General features: G+C 41.4%; 1 long non-coding RNA gene across 2 annotated transcripts in view; it reads left to right on the top strand.

Annotated features, from left to right (window-relative positions):
* Positions 1-18,479, top strand: part of LOC309609531 — a 42,103-nt gene that overhangs the window by 13,717 nt on the left and 9,907 nt on the right. Inside the window, exons 3-4 of one of the 2 annotated variants that reach the window (XR_014233470.1) lie at positions 7,793-7,890; positions 8,204-9,894. This is a non-coding gene — a long non-coding RNA (uncharacterized lncRNA). Of the gene's footprint in view, positions 1-5,133; positions 7,891-8,203; positions 9,895-18,479 lie in introns of those variants that run through there. The other variant, XR_014233469.1, reaches the window with a different exon arrangement.

Below are 18,479 nucleotides of genomic sequence, written 5' to 3'. Positions count from 1 at the left end.
TGCTGGGTCGTATGGTAGTTCTATTTGTAGTTTTTTAAGGAACCTCCATACTGTTCTCCATAGTGGCTGTATCAATTTACATTCCCACCAACAGTGCAAGAGTGTTCCCTTTCCTCCACACCCTCTCCAGCATTTATTGTTTCTAGATTTTTTGATGCTGGCCATTCTGACTGGTGTGAGATGATATCTCATTGTAGTTTTGATTTGCATTTCTCTAATGATTAATGATGTTGAGCATTCTTTCATGTGTCTGTAGGCCATCTGTATATCTTCTTTGGAGAAATGTCTGTTTAGGTCTTCTGCCCATTTTTGGATTGGGTTGTTCGTTTTTTTGTTATTGAGCTGCATGAGCTGCTTGTAAATCTTGGAGATTAATCCTTTGTCAGTTGCTTCATTTGCAAATATTTTCTCCCATTCTGATGGTTGTCTTTTGGTCTTGTTTATGGTTTCCTTTGCTGTGCAAAAGCTCTTAAGTTTCATTAGGTCCCATTTGTTTACTTGTGTTCTTATTTCCATTTCTCTGGGAGCTGGGTCAAAAAGAATCTTGCTGTGATGTATGTCATAGAGTGTTCTGCCTATGTTTTCCTCTAAGAGTTGGATAGTCTTAGGTCTTTACACTTAGGTCTTTAATCCATTTTGAGTTTATTTTTGTGCATGGTGTCAGGGAGTGTTCTAATTTCATACTTTTACATGTACCTGTCCAATTTTCCCAGCACCACTTATTGAAGAGGCTGTCTTTTCTCCACTGTATATGCTTGCCTCCTTTATCAAAGATAAGGTGACCATATGTGTGTGGGTTTATCTCTGGGCTTTCTATCCTGTTCCATTGATCTATATTTCTGTTTTTGTGCCAGTACCAAACTGTCTTGATTACTGAAGCTTTGTAATATAGTCTGAAGTCAGGGAGCCTGATTCCCCCAGCTCCATTTTTCGTTCTCAAGATTGCTTTGGCTATTCGGGGTCTTTTGTGTTTCCATACAAATTGTGAAATTTTTTGTTCTAGTTCTGTGAAAAATGCCAGTGGTAGTTTGATAGGGATTGCATTGAATCTGTAGATTGCTTTGGGTAGTAGAGTCATTTTCACAATGTTGATTCTTCCAATCCAGGAACATGGTATATCTCTCCATCTATTTGTATCATCTTTAATTTCTTTCATCAGTGTCTTATAATTTTCTGCATACAGGTCTTTTGTCTCCTTAGGTAGGTTTATTCCTAGATATTTTATTCTTTTTGTTGCAATGGTAAATGGGAGTGTTTTCTTAATTTCACTTTCAGATTTTTCATCATTAGTGTATAGAAATGCAAGAGATTTCTGTGCATTAATTTTGTATCCTGCTACTTTACCAAATTCATTGATTAGCTCTAGGAGTTTTCTGGTAGCATCTTTAGGATTCTCTATGTATAGTATCATGTCATCTGCAAATAGTGACAGCTTTACTTCTTCTTTTCCGATTTGGATTCCTTTTATTTCTTTGTCTTCTCTGATTGCTGTGGCTAACACTTCCAAAACTATGTTGAATAATAGTGGTGAGAGTGGGCAACCTTGTCTTGTTCCTGATCTTAGTGGAAATGGTTTCAGTTTTTCACCATTGAGGACAATGTTGGCTGTGGGTTTGTCATATATGGCCTTTATTATGTTGAGGAAAGTTCCCTCTATGCCTACTTTCTGCAGGGCTTTTATCATAAATGGGTGTTGAATTTTGTCGAAAGCTTTCTCTGCATCTATTGAGATGATCATATGGTTTTTCTCCTTCAATTTGTTAATATGGTGTATCACATTGATTGATTTGCGTATATTGAAGAATCCTTGCATTCCTGGGATAAACCCCACTTGATCATGGTGTATGATCCTTTTAATGTGCTGTTGGATTCTGTTTGCTAGTATTTTGTTGAGGATTTTTGCATCTATGTTCATCAGTGATATTGGCCTGTAGTTTTCTTTCTTTGTGACATCTTTGTCTGGTTTTGGTATCAGGGTGATGGTGGCCTCATAGAATGAGTTTGGGAGTGTTCCTCCCTCTGCAATATTTTGGAAGAGTTTGAGAAGGATAGGTGTTAGCTCTTCTCTAAATGTTTGATAGAATTCACCTGTGAAGCCATCTGGTCCTGGGCTTTTGTTTGTTGGAAGGTTTTTAATCACAGTTTCAATTTCAGTGCTTGTGATTGGTCTGTTCATATTTTCTATTTCTTCCTGGTTCAGTCTTGGCAGTTTGTGCATTTCTAAGAATCTGTCCATTTCTTCCAGGTTGTCCATTTTATTGGCATAGAGTTGCTTGTAGTAATCTCTCATGATCTTTTGTATTTCTGCAGTGTCAGTGGTTACTTCTCCTTTTTCGTTTCTAATTCTATTGATCTGAGTCTTCTCCCTTTTTCTCTTGATGAGTCTGGCTAATGGTTTATCAATTTTGTTTATCTTCTCAAAGAACCAGCTTTTAGTTTCATTGATTTTTGCTATTGTTTCCTTCATTTCTTTTTCATTTATTTCTGACCTGATCTTTATAATTTCTTTCCTTCTGCTGGCTTTGGGGTTTTTTTGTTCTTCTTTCTCTAATTGCTTTAGGTGCAAGGTTAGGTTGTTTATTCGAGATGTTTCCTGTTTCTTGAGGTAGGCTTGTATTGCTATAAACTTCCCTCTTAGCACTGCTTTTGCTGCGTCCCATAGGTTTTGGGTCGTCGTATCTCCATTGTCATTTGTTTCTAGGTATTTTTTGATTTCCCCTTTGATTTATTCAGTGATCACTTCGTTATTAAGTAGTGTATTGTGTAGCCTCCATGTGTTTGTATTTTTTACAGATCTTTTCCTGTAATTGATATCTAGTCTCATAGCGTTGTGGTCGGAAAAGATACTTGATACGATTTCAATTTTCTTAAATTTACCAAGGCTTGATTTGTGACCCAAGATATGATCTATCCTGGAGAATGTTCCATGAGCACTTGAGAAAAATGTGTATTCTGTTGTTTTTGGGTGGAATGTCCTATAAATATCAATTAAGTCCATCTTGTTTAATGTATCATTTAAAGCTTGTGTTTCCTTATTTATTTTCATTTTGGATGATCTGTCCATTGGTGAAAGTGGGGTGTTAAAGTCCCCTACTATGATTGTGTTGCTGTCGATTTCCCCTTTTATGGCTGTTAGTACTTGCCTTATGTATTGAGGTGCTCCTATGTTGGGTGCATAAATATTTACAATTGTTATACCTTCCTCTTGGATCGATCCCTTGATCATTATATAGTGTCCTTCTTTGTCTCTTGTAATAGTCTTTATTTTAAAGTCTATTTTGTCTGATATGAGAATTGCTACTCCAGCTTTCTTTTGATTTCCATTTGCATGGAATATCTTTTTCCATCCCCTCACTTTCAGTCTGTATGTGTCTCTAGGTCTGAAGTGGGTCTCTTGTAGACAGCATATATATGGGTCTTGTTTTTGTATCCATTCAGCCAGCCTGTGTCTTTTGGTGGGAGCATTTAATCCATTTACATTCAAGGTAATTATCGATATGTATGTTCCTATTCCCATTTTCTTAAATGTTTTGGGTTTGTTATTGTAGGTGTTTTCCTTCTCTTGTGTTTCTTGCCTAGAGAAGTTCCTTTAGCCTTTGTTGTAAAGCTGGTTTGGTGGTGCTGAACTCTCTCAGCTTTTGCTTGTCTGTAAAGGTTTTAATTTCTCCATCAAATCTGAATGAGATCCTTGCTGGGTAGAGTAATCTTGGTTGTAGGTTTTTCTCCTTCATCACTTTAAGTATATCCTGCCACTCCCTTCTGGCTTGCAGAGTTTCTGCTGAAAGATCAGATGTTAACCTTATGGGGATTCCCTTGTGTGTTATTTGTTGTTTTTCCCTTGCTGACTTTAATATGTTTTCCTTATATTTAATTTTTGACAGTTTGATTAATATGTGTCTTGGCGTGTTTCTCCTTGGGCTTATCCTGTATGGGACTCTCTGTGCTTCCAGGACTTGATTAACTATTTCCTTTCCCATATTAGGGAAGTTTTCAACTATAATCTCTTCAAATATTTTCTCAGTCCCTTTCTTTTCCTCTTCTTCTTCTGGGACCCCTATAATTCGAATGTTGGTGCGTTTAATGTTGTCCCAGAGGTCTCTGAGACTGTCCTCAGTTCTTTTCATTCTTTTTTCTTTATCCTGCTCTGTAGTAGTTATTTCCACCATTTTATCTTCCAGGTCACTTATCCTTTCTTCTGCCTCAGTTATTCTGCTATTGATCCCATCTAGAGTATTTTTAATTTCATTTATTGTGTTTTTCATCATTGCTTGGTTCCTCTTTAGTTCTTCTACGTCCTTGTTAAATGTTTCTTGCATTTTGTCTATTCTATTTCCAAGATTTTGGATCATCCTTACTATCATTATTCTCAATTCTTTTTCAGGTAGACTACCTATTTCCTCTTCATTTGTTAAATCTGGTGTGTTTTGACCCTGCTCCTTCATCTGCTGTGTGTTTTTCTGTTGTCTCATTTTGCTTATCTTACTGTGTTTGGGGTCTCCTTTTCACAGGCTGCAGGTTTGTAGTTCCCGTTGTTTTTGGTACCTGTCCCCAGTGGCTAAGGTTGGTTCAGTGGGTTGTGTAGGCTTCCTGGTGGAGGGAACTAGTGCCTGAGCTCTGGTGGATGAGGCTGGATCTTGTCTTTCTGGTGGGCACGTCCACGTCTGGTGGTGTATTTTGGGGTGTCTGTGGCCTTATTATGATTTTAGGCAGCCTCTCTGCTAATGGATGGGGCTGTGTTCCTGTCTTGCTAGTTGTTTGGCATAGGGTGTCCAGCACTGTAGCTTGCTGGTCGTTGAGTGAAGCTGGGTCTTGATGTTGAGATGGAGATCTCTGAGAGATTTTTGCCGTTTAGTATTACGTGGAGCTGGGAGGTCTCTTGTGGACCAGTGTCCTGAAGTTGGCTCTCCCACCTCAGAGGCACGGCCCTGATGCCTGGCTGGAGCACCAAGAGCCTTTCGTCCACACGGCTTCTAACGCAGTCTGTCTTGGTGCCTGTGGTGCAGCGGGTTCTTCGGCCTCACCCCCGTGTTCTAGGACCCTCTCAGCGATGTCTTGTTCACGGATAGTTAGCTCTTACGGCGACAGAACGCCAAGTCAGGACTCACCTCGTCGCCATCTTGATGACGTCCTCAGGCTTTTTCTAGTTGTGGCGAGCAGGGGCTACTCTTCGTTGCGGTGTGCGGGCTTCTCATTGCAGTGGCTTCTCTTGTTGCGGAGCACGGGCTCTAGGAGCGGGCTTCAGTAGTTGTGGCTTGTGGGCTGTAGAGCTCAGGCTCAGTAGTTGAGGCGCATGGGCTTAGTTGCTCCGCGGCATGTGGGATCTTCTCCGACCAGGGCTTGAACCTGTGTACCCTGCATTGGCAGGCAGATTCTTAACCACTGTGGCACCAGGGAAGTCCCGGGTTCGGTTTGATCCCTGGTTGGGGGAACTAAGATTCCTGCATGCCGCATGCTGCCGCCAAAAACAAACAAACAAACCAAAAAAACAACTTTGCAAACATTATGCTAAGTGAAAGAAAGCCTGGCATAAAAGATCATATTGTTTGATCCCTTTTATATAAATCATTCAGAATAGATAAATCCATAAAAACAGAAAGATTGGGGTTGCCAGGGCCAGGGATAGAGCGGTACAGGGAGTAACTGCTTAGCGGATATGGGGTTTTATTTGGGGGTGATGAAAACGTTTTAGAACTCCACAGAGGTGGTGGTTGCACAATATTTTGAATGAACGGAATGACCCTGATTGTAATTTTCTTTTCTTGTGTTGTCTTTTTCTGGCTTTGATATTGGGGTAATGTTGGCCTCATAGAATGAGTTAGGGAATTTCTTCTTCCCTCACCTTCTCCTTCTTCTTCTTCCTTCTCTTCTTAAGAGTTTGAGAAGCACTGATGTCAGTTTTTAAAATGTTTGGTAGATTTTACCAGTGAAGCCTGATCCTGGACATTTTTTCGGTTGGGAGGGTTTTGGTTACTGATTCAATATCCCTACTTGTTATGGGTAGGTTCAGACACTTTATTTCTTCTTGAGTCAGTTTTGGTAATTCCTGTGTTCCATGGATTTGCTCATTTCATCTAGGTAATCTAATTTGTTGGTGTGCAATTGTTCACAGTATTCTCTTACAGTCCTTTTATTTCTGTAAGGTTGGTAGTAATGGCTCCATTTTTATTTCTGATTTTAGATATCTGTGTCTCTCTTTTTCTTAGACTAGTTAAAGGTTTGTCAATTTTGTTCTTTTCAAATAATTAACTTTGGGATTCACTTTTTTTTTTAAAAAAGTATTTATTTATCTATTTGGCTGCATTGGGTCTTGCAGCACGTGGGATCTTCATTGCGGCATGCGAGCTTCTCTCTAGTTGTGGCACGGGGGCTCCAGAGCTCGCGGGCTCTCTAGCTGTGGCCCACAGGCTCTAGAGCACGTGCCCTTAGTTGCCCCACGGCCTGTGGGATCTTACCCACATCCCCTGCATTGGAAGGCGGATTCTTAACCACTGGACCACCAGGGAAGTCCCTCTCTATTATTTTTCTATACTCTATTTCATTTACCTCTGCTCTAATCTTTATTATTTCCTTCTTTGTGCTAGCTTTAGGTTTAGTTTGCTCTTCCTTTGCTATATCTCCCTCTTCTTTCTGATCTCTAAATGGTGAAGGGTCTTAGGGCTCAGTCCTTGAACTGTTTCACTGTCTACTCTCACTCCCTAGGTTAGGAAGTGGGGAAGATCCCTCAAAGAAGACAGAGAGCAAATGTGTCCGTGAAGTAGGAGGAAAACCAAGAGAGAAGAGTGTCTCAGAAGAAAAGCAAAGAAAGACTTTTAATAAGCAGGGACAAATACTGCTGGGAGGGCAAGAAGGGTGAGGATTGAGAACTGGCCAGAGATTTGATCACATATGGAGGTTTTTGAAGACTTTAACAAATTTCTCTCAAATGGTGTGGATTAAACTTGATTTATAATGGATTGAAGAGACAATGGGAGAAGCTATCAAAGACTACTAACGTTATATCAGAAGAACTCAAGAGCCAACCTGAAATGAATCCCAATGTAACCATCTCAATGTAACTAGGATAATAACCACAATGGATTAGAGCACATTAAATAAAAATAAATCTATGAATTCATAATGTTCTTTTAAGAAATATGAAGTAGTCATCATTGGAAGATGAGAGGGAACCAACCCATTATTTTGAAAACTTTTGATCAAGTATCAAACATTTATCTTGCCTTTCCTATATGAGCTATACATCAGAGTAGCCTACTTCTACTCTGAGGGGAAGTTTCTCATTATCAGAATATGCCAGCCAATAAATGAAGAAGGGATATTATAATTAGAATATCACCATTTTGCAACACCTAATGAATGTATGGATTTAAGCCTTGAGCAACAACAGTTGCTAATATCACAAAAAGAGGTAACCAGATATTATATGCCTCCTGATGGAAGAACTCACTATCATCTATGAAGGAGTCTTACCAAAATAATCAAATCTGAATCTGATCAGCCTCTCAATCCAATACCAATTTACAACAAATTCATAGGCCAAAGGAAAGATACCACACAGTCAGCAAAATTCAGAATGCAGGAAATTTTATAGGACAACAATCTAAGTTTCTCCAACAAATAAACTGCAAGAGAAGGATACCCCAGAAGATTAAAGGATGATTGTTTGCCAATTTTCCCCAAATACCCCCAGGATAGGGAATGCCTGAGACAGTCATTACAGGGTTGGGCCACTGTGAGAGTTAGAAATGTTTTTACTCTCTCTAAAAACACAAAATTTCTTTCTTTTTTTTTATAGCCACACCGCACCGGCTTTCGGGATCTTGGTTCCCCAACCAGGGATGGAACCTGGGCCCCAGCAGTGAAAGCGCTGAGTCCTAACCACTGGACCACCAGGTAATTCCCCAAAATTTCTTTTTAAAAAGTAAAAAATCTGGACTTCCCTGGCGGTCCAGTGGTTAAGACTCCACGCTCCCAATGCAGGGGGCATGGGGAAGATCCCTGGTCAGGGAAGATCCTGCATGCTGCGTGGCACGGCCAAAAAATAAAAAAATTAAAAAAATATATATATATGTAAAAAATCTGTTTACATATGTTTAAACTATATCTTGAAGGATATACAAGAAACTGCTTATAAGAAGGGGAACTGAATGCAAGACATCACTGTATAATCCTTTTGTACTTTCTGTTTTGTTCATGTTTTATGTAGTCAAAAAATAAAATAATTGGAAAGGAAAGAAGGAAAGAAGAAAGGAAGGAAGGAAAATCATCAGACCAATTATGTTTCTCTGTAACTTCTATCAAGTAGGCCTCATTCTACCCTCTGGTTAATCCCTCTTCTATGTCACAACTCTTTTTTTTTTTTTTTAATTTATTTATTTATTTATTTATTTTTGGCTGTGTTGGGTCTTCGTTGCTGCATGCGGGCTTTCTCTAGTTGCGGTGAGTGGGGGCTACTCTTCCTTGCAGTGTGCGGGCTTCTCATTGCAGTGGCTTCTCTTGTTGTGGAGCACGGGCTCTAGGCACACGGGCTTCAGTAGTTGTGGCACGCGGGCTCAGTAGTTGTGGCTTGTGGGCTCTAGAGTGCAGGCTCAGTAGTTGTGGCACATGGGCTTAATTGCTCCACGGCATGTGGGATCTTCCCGGGCCAGGGCTCGAACCTGTGTCTCCTGCATTGGCAGGCGGATTCTTAACCACTGTGCCACCAGGGAAGCCCTATGTCACAACTCTTCAGATACTTGACGATGTCTCTCTTTTCCCCTTTCGTTTACTTTTCTCCAGCCAAATGTCTCCAGGTCCTCCCACTGTTCTTCAAGTGACTCGCTTAACAATCTCTTTTCTATTGCCCCTGTCTCTCTTGGTTGTACGTGGTCCAGTTTGTTAAAGTGTGTAGCTCAAGACTGAATATCAGATGACAGATGGGGCTACCACTTAGCACATCCTGAACACTATGTCTATTAATGGAGCCAAAGCCTAAATTAAATGACCCAGCAATTCCATTTCTGGTTATATACCCAAGAGAAATGAAAACATATGTTCCCACCAAAACTTGTACACGAATGTTTATTACCGCATTATTCATACTAGCCAAAAGATGGTGAAGGAAATCAGAATATATCATCTCAAAATATGCCTCTTTGACAAAAAAAAATTATTTTGAGCTGAAGGCAATTAAAAACAGCAAACACAGAAACTTCCCTGGTGGTCCAGTGGCTAAGACTCCGTGCTCCCAATGCAGGGGGCCTGGGTTTGATCCCTGGTCAGGGAACCAGATCCCACATGCCGCAACTAAGACCCGGCACAGCCAAATAAATAAATAAATATTAAAAAAAAGAATAAAGCAAACACAGAAAAAGCTTTCTCTCTCTACCCTCCTCCTTTTCTGCCTGAAGGCAGGATATAAATTCTCCTTTACTAGAGACACTCTAGACGCTTATCAGCCCAGAGACGGCACCAGAGAAATCTGCAAACAAACCTCACTCCATTAGTTTCCTCCCATATATTTATCTTCCCACAGTTGGCCACCCTTAGAAGCCTAAAACCCTTTTCCTTTATTTATTTATATATTTTTAATTGGGGGTAGAGTTGCTGTACAATGTTGTGTTAATTTCTGCTGTACGGTGAAGTGAATCAGCTGAATGTATACATATATCCCCTCTTTTTTGGATTTCCTTCCCATTTAGGTCACCACAGAGCATTAAGGAGAGTTCCCTGTGCTATACAGCAGGTTCTCATTATAAAACCCTTTTCCTTTGTCCTATCATTTCTCCACGAATTTATTGTTTTTTTTTTGAAGATGCCATGTTAGCCAGAGTTCTAAGTCATTGCTTCAAGTTACTCTTCGTTGAAGTTTCTCATGTGTGATATGCACTGCATGTGTCAATAAACTTGTTTGTTTTTCTCTCGTTAATCTATCCTTTTGTTAAAGAGCCCTAGCTGAGGACCTAAGATGGATAGAGGTAAATTTCTACCTACCCTACAATGGAAACAACCCAAATGTCTATCAACAGAAAATGGATAAACCAAATGTGGTGTATCCAGACAACTGAATATTATTTGCCCATAAAAAGAATGGAGTATTGATAAATGCTACAACTTCAATGAACCTTGAAAACATTATGCTAAATGAAAGAAGCCAGTCAGAAAAGGCCACATATTATATAATTCTATTTTTATGAAAGTCCTGAAAAGGGTAATCTATAGAGACAGAAAGTAGATTAGTGGTTGCTTAGGGCTAGGAAAGGGATGACTGGGGGTAGGAGGATGATAGCGAATAGGTATGAGGTTTCTTTTTTTTTAAACATTAATTAATTTATTTATTTATTTTTGGCTGTGTTGGGTCTTCGTTTCTGTGCGAGGGCTTTGTCTAGTTGCGGCGAGCGGGGGCCACTCTTCATCGCGGTGCGCGAGCCTCTCACTGTCGCGGCCTCTCTTGTTGCAGAGCACAAGCTCCAGACGCGCAGGCGCAGTAGTTGTGGCTCACGGGCCTAGTTGCTCCGCGGCATGTGGGATCTTCCCAGACCAGGGCTTGAACCCGTGTGCCCTACATTGGCAGGCAGATTCTCAACCACTGCGCCACCAGGGAAGCCCTGAGGTTTCTTTTTGAGGTGATGGAAATGTTCTAAAATTGACTGTAGTGATGGTTGCACATATCTGTGAATATACTAAAAACCACTGAATTGTACACTTTTAATGAGTTAATTATATCATACGTGAATTATATCTCAATGTGAATTTTAAAAACAAAATACTTTTGTTTTTAAAAAAAGTAAATTAACATTTTTGGTTAGTTTCATCATAGCGTCACTTCATATAGTGTTGCTGTTACACAAGCTAATATTTTTTCTTAATTGGACTATAGTTGATTTATAATACTGTGTTAATTTCATGTGTACAGCAAAGTATTTTAGTTATACATATATATATTCTTTTTCAGATTCTTTTCCATTATAGGTTATTATAAGATATTGAATATAGTTCTGTGTGCTATAAGATAAATCCTTATTGTTTATTTTGTATATAGCGCTATGTATCTGTTAATCCCATACTCCTCATTTATCCCTCCCCCCTTTCCCCTTTGGAATAAGTTTGTTTTCTATGTCGGTGAGTCTGTTTCTGTTTTGTAAATAAGTTCATTTGTATTAGTTTTTAGATTCCACGTATGTGATATCACATAATATTTATCTTCCACAAGCTATTATTAAACCAGCCTATCCTTGTTCATCAGTTATGAATTGGGGGCCTGAATGAATGAGCTTTCATTTATCTTGGCTAATTATCATCTCTTTGAGATTTCTTCTGGCCATTCTATTGCCTTTTGGATTCTGATTATGTTTTCCACTGTGCCAGCTATCTGAAAATCAGATCACTGTAATTCAGTTTTTTATTCATCATTTATATTCAAATGCTGGACTATTCCCCTGGATTCTAATCTTTTTTTTTTTTAATTTATTTATTTTTTATTTATTTATTTTTGGCTGCGTTGGGTCTTTGTTGCTGCATGCAGGGTTTTTCTAGTTACGGTGAGCGGGGGCTACTCTTTGTTGCGGTGTGTGGGCTTCTCATTGCAGTGGCTTTTCTTTTGCGGAGCACGGGCTCTAGGCGTGCGGGCTTCAGTAGTTGTGGCTCGTGGGCTCTAGAGCGCAGGCTCAGTAGTTGTGACGCACGGGCTTAGCTGCTCTGCGGCATGTGGGATCTTCCCGGACCAGGGATCGAACCCGTGTCCCCTGCATTGGCAGGCGGATTCTTAACCACTGCGCCACCAGGGAAGTCCCTGGATTCTAATCTTGTCTCCAGTTTTGTCTCCCACAATCCATTCTCCTTACTGAAGTTTGTGATGTTAGAAAAAAACAACAAGAACCAGAAATTTGGGACTTCCCTGATGGTGCAGTGGTTAAGAATCCGCCTGCCAATGCAGGGGACACAGTTTCGATCCCTGGTCCAGGAAGATCGTACATTCCACGGAGCAACTAAGCCCGTGTGCCACAACTACTGAGCCCGCGTGCCACAACTACTGAGCCCACGTGCCACAACTACTGAGCCCACGTGCCACAACTACTGAAGCCCATGCACCTAGAGCCCATGCTCCGCAACAAGAGAAGCCACTGCAATGAGAAGCCCGCGCACCGCAACGAAGAGTAACCCCTGCTCGCCGCAACTAGAGAAAGCCCGTGCGCAGCAACAAAGACCCAAGGCAGCCAAAAATAAATAAATAAATAAATGTATTAAAATTTAAAAATCTGTATTAAAAAACCCAGAGGGCTTCCCTGGTGGCACAGTGGTTGAGAATCTGCCCGCCAATGCAGGGGACACGGGTTTGAGCCCTGGTCTGGGAAGATCCCACATGCCGTGGAGCAACTAGGCCCGTAAGCCACAACTACTGAGCCTGCGCATCTGGAACCTGTGCTCCGCAACAAGAGAGGCCGCGATAGTGAGAGGCCCGCGCATTGCGATGAAGAGTGGCCCCCACTCACCGCAACTAGAGAAAGCCCTCGCACAGAAACGAAGACCCAACACAGCCAAAAATAAATAATAAATAAATAATAAATAAATTGAAAAAAAAAGAAACACATCTCTACATAGACATGGATCAAAGAAAAAAAAAAAAAACCCAGAAATTTCATCAGACCACTCCCTTGCTTAAAATCTTTTAAAGGATTTTCATTGCCTTCAGGATAAAGGGCAAACTCCTTAACTGGCTTACAAGGCCCTACACTGACTTGGCCCAATCCTCCAGCCTTATCTCTTACCACTTCTCTATCCCGCTTTGTGTATCTGCCATAAACTGACCCTTTTCTCTCAACCTCCAAATAAGCTGCTTTTTGTGGAACATTTTTCTTTCACCAAATATTTACTGAGCCCCAACTATATTGCCAGGTGCTGTTCGTGAGCTCTCATGGAACTTACATTCTATTTTTTTTTTTTTATAAATTTATTTATTTGTATTTTTATTTATTTTTGGCTGCGTTTGGTCTTTGTTGCTACGTGCCGTCTTTCTCTAGTTGCCTCGAGCGGGGGCTGCTCTTCCTTGCCGTGCGCGGGCTTCTCATTGCAGAGCACTGGCTCTAGGCGTGCGGGCTTCAGTAGTTGTGGCTCCCGGGCTCTAGAGCGCAGGCTCAGTAGCTGTGGCGCATGAGCTTAGTTGCTCCGCAGCATATGAGATCTTCCCCCACCAGGGCTCGAAGCCGTGTCCCCTGCACTGGCAGGCGGATTCTTAACCACTGCGCCACCAGAGAAGTCCCATGGGAAACATTTATAACAAAATTAGATGACAAGGTATCCCCACAAACCCCAAAATACAAGCAATGAGAATGAACACCGAAAGTCACAGGACCTGCTTGTTAAGTGTGTCTATGCAGGAGACAGCAGAGGAAGCAACCGGGGTGTCAGAGAAATATGAGAACAGGAGGAGCTCCAAATAGAAACCCTGGCAGGCCAATCTGACAATGGCAGCTGAAACTGAGAGAGGTTTTGTGCCCCCCCCACCCCAGTGGCGGGTGAAGACAAGGGCCTGTGCATGTCAGTAAGGACTGAAGAGTTTGGAGTAACTTCACCCCCTTTGAACTCTCCAAACTGATTATCCAGGGCTTCCTTTCCGGATAGGCCCCATACTGAAGAAAGACTGATGAGAGAGGAATCAAAATTTGAGCAGGACAGGGACAACAGAGACAAAGGAAGAGAAGGTCTGGAGAAAAGTAGGGTGCGGTACGAAGCTGGAAATCTCAGACAGCAAGCCACTATATTTCTGAACACTACTCAAAGCAGTAGAAGAGGGAGCTCTGTCTAAATAGGAAAGCTATCTGAACAAATCCTTCAAAATATTAAATTCAGGTAAAAATGAGCAACAGAAAGTAACAAGTTAAATCCTATACAAAATTTCTATAAGAAAAAAGAGACTCAGAAACAGAAAAGCATCCCTACAGAAAAAGAAAGCATGCCAGAGAAATAGGCTCACAAAATGGATGAAATTAACAACATCAAAAATGCTTGAAGTGGTAGAACTCGAGGAAAAATTAGAGTAAAAGAAAAAACATTTTAGAAATGAAGACTAGGGAATTCCCTGGCGGTCCAGGGGTTAGAATTCTGCGCTTTCACTGGTGAGGGCCTGGGTTCAATCCCTGGTCGGGGAACTAAGATCTTGCAAGCCACACAGAGAGGCCAAAAAAAAAAAAAAAAGACTAAACTATGAGAAACACGATGAGCAAATAAACACAATAAATAATGCCTTTCAAAAAGATGAAAAAGAGGTAAATTTTTAAAGTAAAAAGAAATGAAGTTAAGAGGATTTAAGAGAAAATGACAAAGACAGAAAAGGAAGATATAAAATCCTTGGCTCATACTTTCTTTTCTTTTTTTTTTTTTTTTTTGGCTTAAATGACAACCATTTATTTCTCATAGTTCTGGAGGGTGAGTCTAAGATCGAGGCTTTGTAGATCCAGTGTTTGAGGAGGACCCACTTCCTGGCTTATAGACGGCCACCTTCTCCCTGTATCCTCACATGGCTGAGAGAGAGAGGAAGCAAAGTCTCTCCTGTCTCTTCTTATAAGAGCATTAATCTCATTATGAGGGCTCCACCCTAATGACCCAATCACCTGCCAAAGGCCTCATCTCCAAATATCCTTAGGTAACTTTCTTTGAGTGTCTTCATGGACCCCACTAACAGGTTAATAGAAATCTCTGAAAAAGAAAAACAAAGCAAGGGGACAGAAAAAAAACCACCAAATACTACTCAAGAAAACTTTTCCTAAAATTAAAAATTTCAAAACTATATATTAAAAGAAGATAGAAGATACTTAAAAACATTGACCTAGAATGACCAACACCAAGACATATTCTAATAAAATTACTAGACTTATAGGGAAAAAAAAATCCATGACCAGACAAAAAGAGTATGATTCATAAGGGACAAGTTAGATAATTATGAGACTTTTTGACAGCAGTGCTTTATGTAAGAAGAAAATGAAGTTGACATATTTTAAATATTCAAGAAAAGTACATGTGAGCCAAAGCAAACTAACCTTCAACTATAATGGCCACAGACAAATTGTTACCAATATGCAGGAACTCGGGGAGTATTGTTCCCATGAGTCTTTCCTAAGAAATCCACCAGCGAATGCACTTCAGACAACCAAACTTCCTAGAGAGACATCAACATAAGGGCTGAGTGAGCATTGTAATATTATTTATTTACAGAACTGAGACTGAATAAAGGTTAAAAGAGAGAGTATAGTAGTATGTAATGACCATATGATCCGACAATGTAGATATTATAACCATAAAAAATGGGAGGAGAATGGGGATGGCATTCACAAAAAATTTTTTAATCTGTTTTTAGTAATCATAATTGGTGGAGGTAGTATTACTGGTGTATTCTGAGACTGTTTAATGTGTAATGTGGGGTAAAGCAAATGAGTAATTATGAAATATTCTAATTCTCTATTTCTGTGCTCTTAAGAACCATGATCATTATTATTATTTGGTTTATAGAGATTTATTAAAATTGAAAGTTGTTTGATCTTCTGTCCCATGAGCATCCATCCAGCTACCTGTTAACTAGTAAGCTGCAAGATGGCTGCTGTCGTTAAAGCCTTTGAAATCTTCAGGGTAAGAGCAGGTCTGCCTTTGCTTGAAACTCCTTGTTCCATGCCTTGTAGCCAACCCAACTCTTCACACCTTTATATAAAAGGTCTCCAAAACCTGCACTCCAAGCAAGTCATCCACAGATGAAAACATATACCCACTAGCAAAACAAAAAATTCATCCAGACACATCAAAGACTCAAGTCTTCAACTTCCAGCTAATTCTGCCTAATGCCTGTTTAGTGCCTGTTTGCCTGTGGCTAGAGTGTGAAGCATGTGCTTTAGAACCTGGGAAGAAACAGCATCATGTAAACTTAGGGGCAATCTCTAAGAAGGAGCACTTTTTTTTTTTTTTTTTTTTTTTTTGCTGTGCTGCACAGCTTGCAGGGATCTCAGTTTCCCAGCGAGGGACTGAACCCAGGCCCCGGCTGTGAAAGTACCGAATCCTAACCAGCAGACCACCAAGGAACTCCCAAAGAACCACAATTTTTGATGGAAGAAAGAAAATATAGATTTTTTTTGGTAGTTTTATAGTTCCAAATTTGAACTAGAACAGTCAGTATGAACATTATACATACATAGCTTTGTCCACTGAAAAGACCTAGAGTGACCAACACGATAGTAATGAGCTTTCCTAGTTCATGGTGCTCTCTAATGGCCATTTTATTTTTAATTTATTTATTTATTTTTGTCTGCGTTGGGTCTTCATTGCTGCACGTGGGCTTTCTCTAGTTGCAGGGAGCAGGGGCTACTCTTCGTTGCGGTGCGTGGGCTTTTCATTGCAGTGGCTTCCCTTGTTGCGGAGCACAGGCTCTCGGCACGCGGGCTTCAGTTAGTTGTGGCATGTGGGCTCAGTAGTTGTGGCTCGCGGGCTCTAGAACGCAGGCTCAGTAGCTGTGGCGCAGGGGCTTAGTTGCTCTGCAGCATGTGGGATCTTCCCAGAGCAGGGCTCGAACCTGTGTCCCCTGCATTGGCAGGCAGATTCTTAACCACTGTGCCACCAGGGAAGTCCTCTAATGGCCATTTCCCATTAAAGAAACCAAGATTTTTGGAGAAATAGGTGAGACTGTTGGATGCTCGGGAAATAGTAGGCTCTATGGATTGGAGGTGAACGTGAAGGAGACAAACTATTGAGGTAAGCATGGTTGAGCCAGTGACCTGAAGGTGAGGTGGTCATTGGAGAGCTAAGTTTGAGGTTTCTAAGATGGCACAGTTTTTTGGTGATGCCAAGGTCTAAGTTATGACTGGTGGGATAGAGGAAAGATCACGGACAGCAAGGTGGTCAAGAAACTGAGAAGTCAGAATATTAGATGGGAGATCCAAATGGATGTCGAGGGCACTAAGAATAATGAAAGAGGATGGTCTGCAGAAGAAGACAATGAATCAGGAGGTGAAGTTTTCAGTGAGTAAGAGTCAGTGACCTGAGGGGCGAACAAGAGCATCATGGAGGGAGAGGGTGTCAGAGCCCGACTCAGTGAGTCTGTAAAGAGCAGAGGGGTTGCCAGCAGAAGGGAGTAGTGGGTGGTCTGTAAGATATTAAGGAGCAAATGGGACACCACCCCGACCCCCTGCCCCTGAGTTATTTGGAGTATGAGAGAAACCTGGAGAAGGCAGCCAGCAAAGAGGTGTGCTCTGGACGGACACAGGTAGCTTTCAGTTAAGGTCAAGAGACGAAGGAGTCTTCCGAGGGTGCTCATCACAGAGTGGGGATTCAGAAGAGCACAGAGGAGGGAGTTAGAGCAGAGGGACAGGCTGGGACTGTGGCAGGGCAAGGAGGCATACAGCAGTGTTGGACTGAATGGGGAGAAGGAAGGGAGGGAGGGAGGAAGGAAGGAAGGAAGGAAGGAGGGAAGGGAGAGAGGGAGGAAGGGAGAGAGGGAGGGAGGGAGGGAGGAAGGAAGGAAGGAAGGAAAGAAGGAAGGGGAGATATGACGGGATTGGTCCAGATGGTCTCTTTATGGAGAAAGACATTTCTTCTTAAACAGCTTTATTGGGGCATAATTGACATACAATGAACTGCCTATGTTTAAAGGGGTCAGTTTGAGAAAAGCCTTCAGCTAGAATGACAGCCCCGTGTCCTGAGCAGAGGGAAGCTCCCAGAGTCCTTCTCACTGCAGTCAGTCCTCTGGACCACGTAGTTCATGCCAGGGTCATTCCCTTCTTTTTCTTTTTAAAATATTTATTTATTTATTTAGGCTGTGCCAGATCTTAGTTGTGGCACGCGGGATCTTCGTTGCAGCATGCGGACTCTCAGTTGCAGCATGCATGTGGAAGCTATTTCCCTGACCAGGGATTGAACCAGGCCCCCTGCATTGGGAGCGCAGAGTCTTACCCACTGGACCAACAGGGAAGTCCCTCCCTTGTTCTAATTGTGTTTTTTGTTTCTTGTTTTTTTAAATTTTTTTTAAAAATTTTTGGCTGCGTTGGGTCTTCGTTGCTGCGTGCGGGCTTTCTCTAGTTGCGGTGAGCGGGGCCTACTCTTCGTTGCGGTGTGCGGGCTTCTCATTGCGGTGGTTTCTTTTGTTGCAGAGCACGGGCTTCAGTAGTTGTGGCTCCTGGGCTCTAGAGCGCAGGCTGAGTAGTTGTGGTACACAGGCTTAGTTGCTCCGCGGCATGTGGGATCTTCCTGGACCAGGGCTCGAACCCATGTCCCCTGCATTGGCAGGCAGATTCTTAACCACCGCGCCACCAGGGAAGCCCCCATTTCATACTTTTGACATCTAGAACTGTAAGATAATAAATGTGTTGTTTTAAGCCACTGACTTTGTGGTAATTTGTTACAGCAACCTTGGGAACTAACAAAACATTCCATGACCTGAAACCTTCCTATGTGACCTCAGACATCATTCATTGATTCAGTGCCATGCACTGTTCTAAACACTGAGTAAACAGTAGTAAAACGAGATA

This window comes from Balaenoptera borealis (assembly GCF_965194805.1).
Source record: "Balaenoptera borealis genome assembly, chromosome: 13".
Taxonomy (NCBI): domain Eukaryota; kingdom Metazoa; phylum Chordata; class Mammalia; order Artiodactyla; family Balaenopteridae; genus Balaenoptera; species Balaenoptera borealis.
The sequence above is the reverse complement of the archived record's forward strand: the minus strand, read 5'-3'. Positions and strand labels throughout refer to the sequence as shown.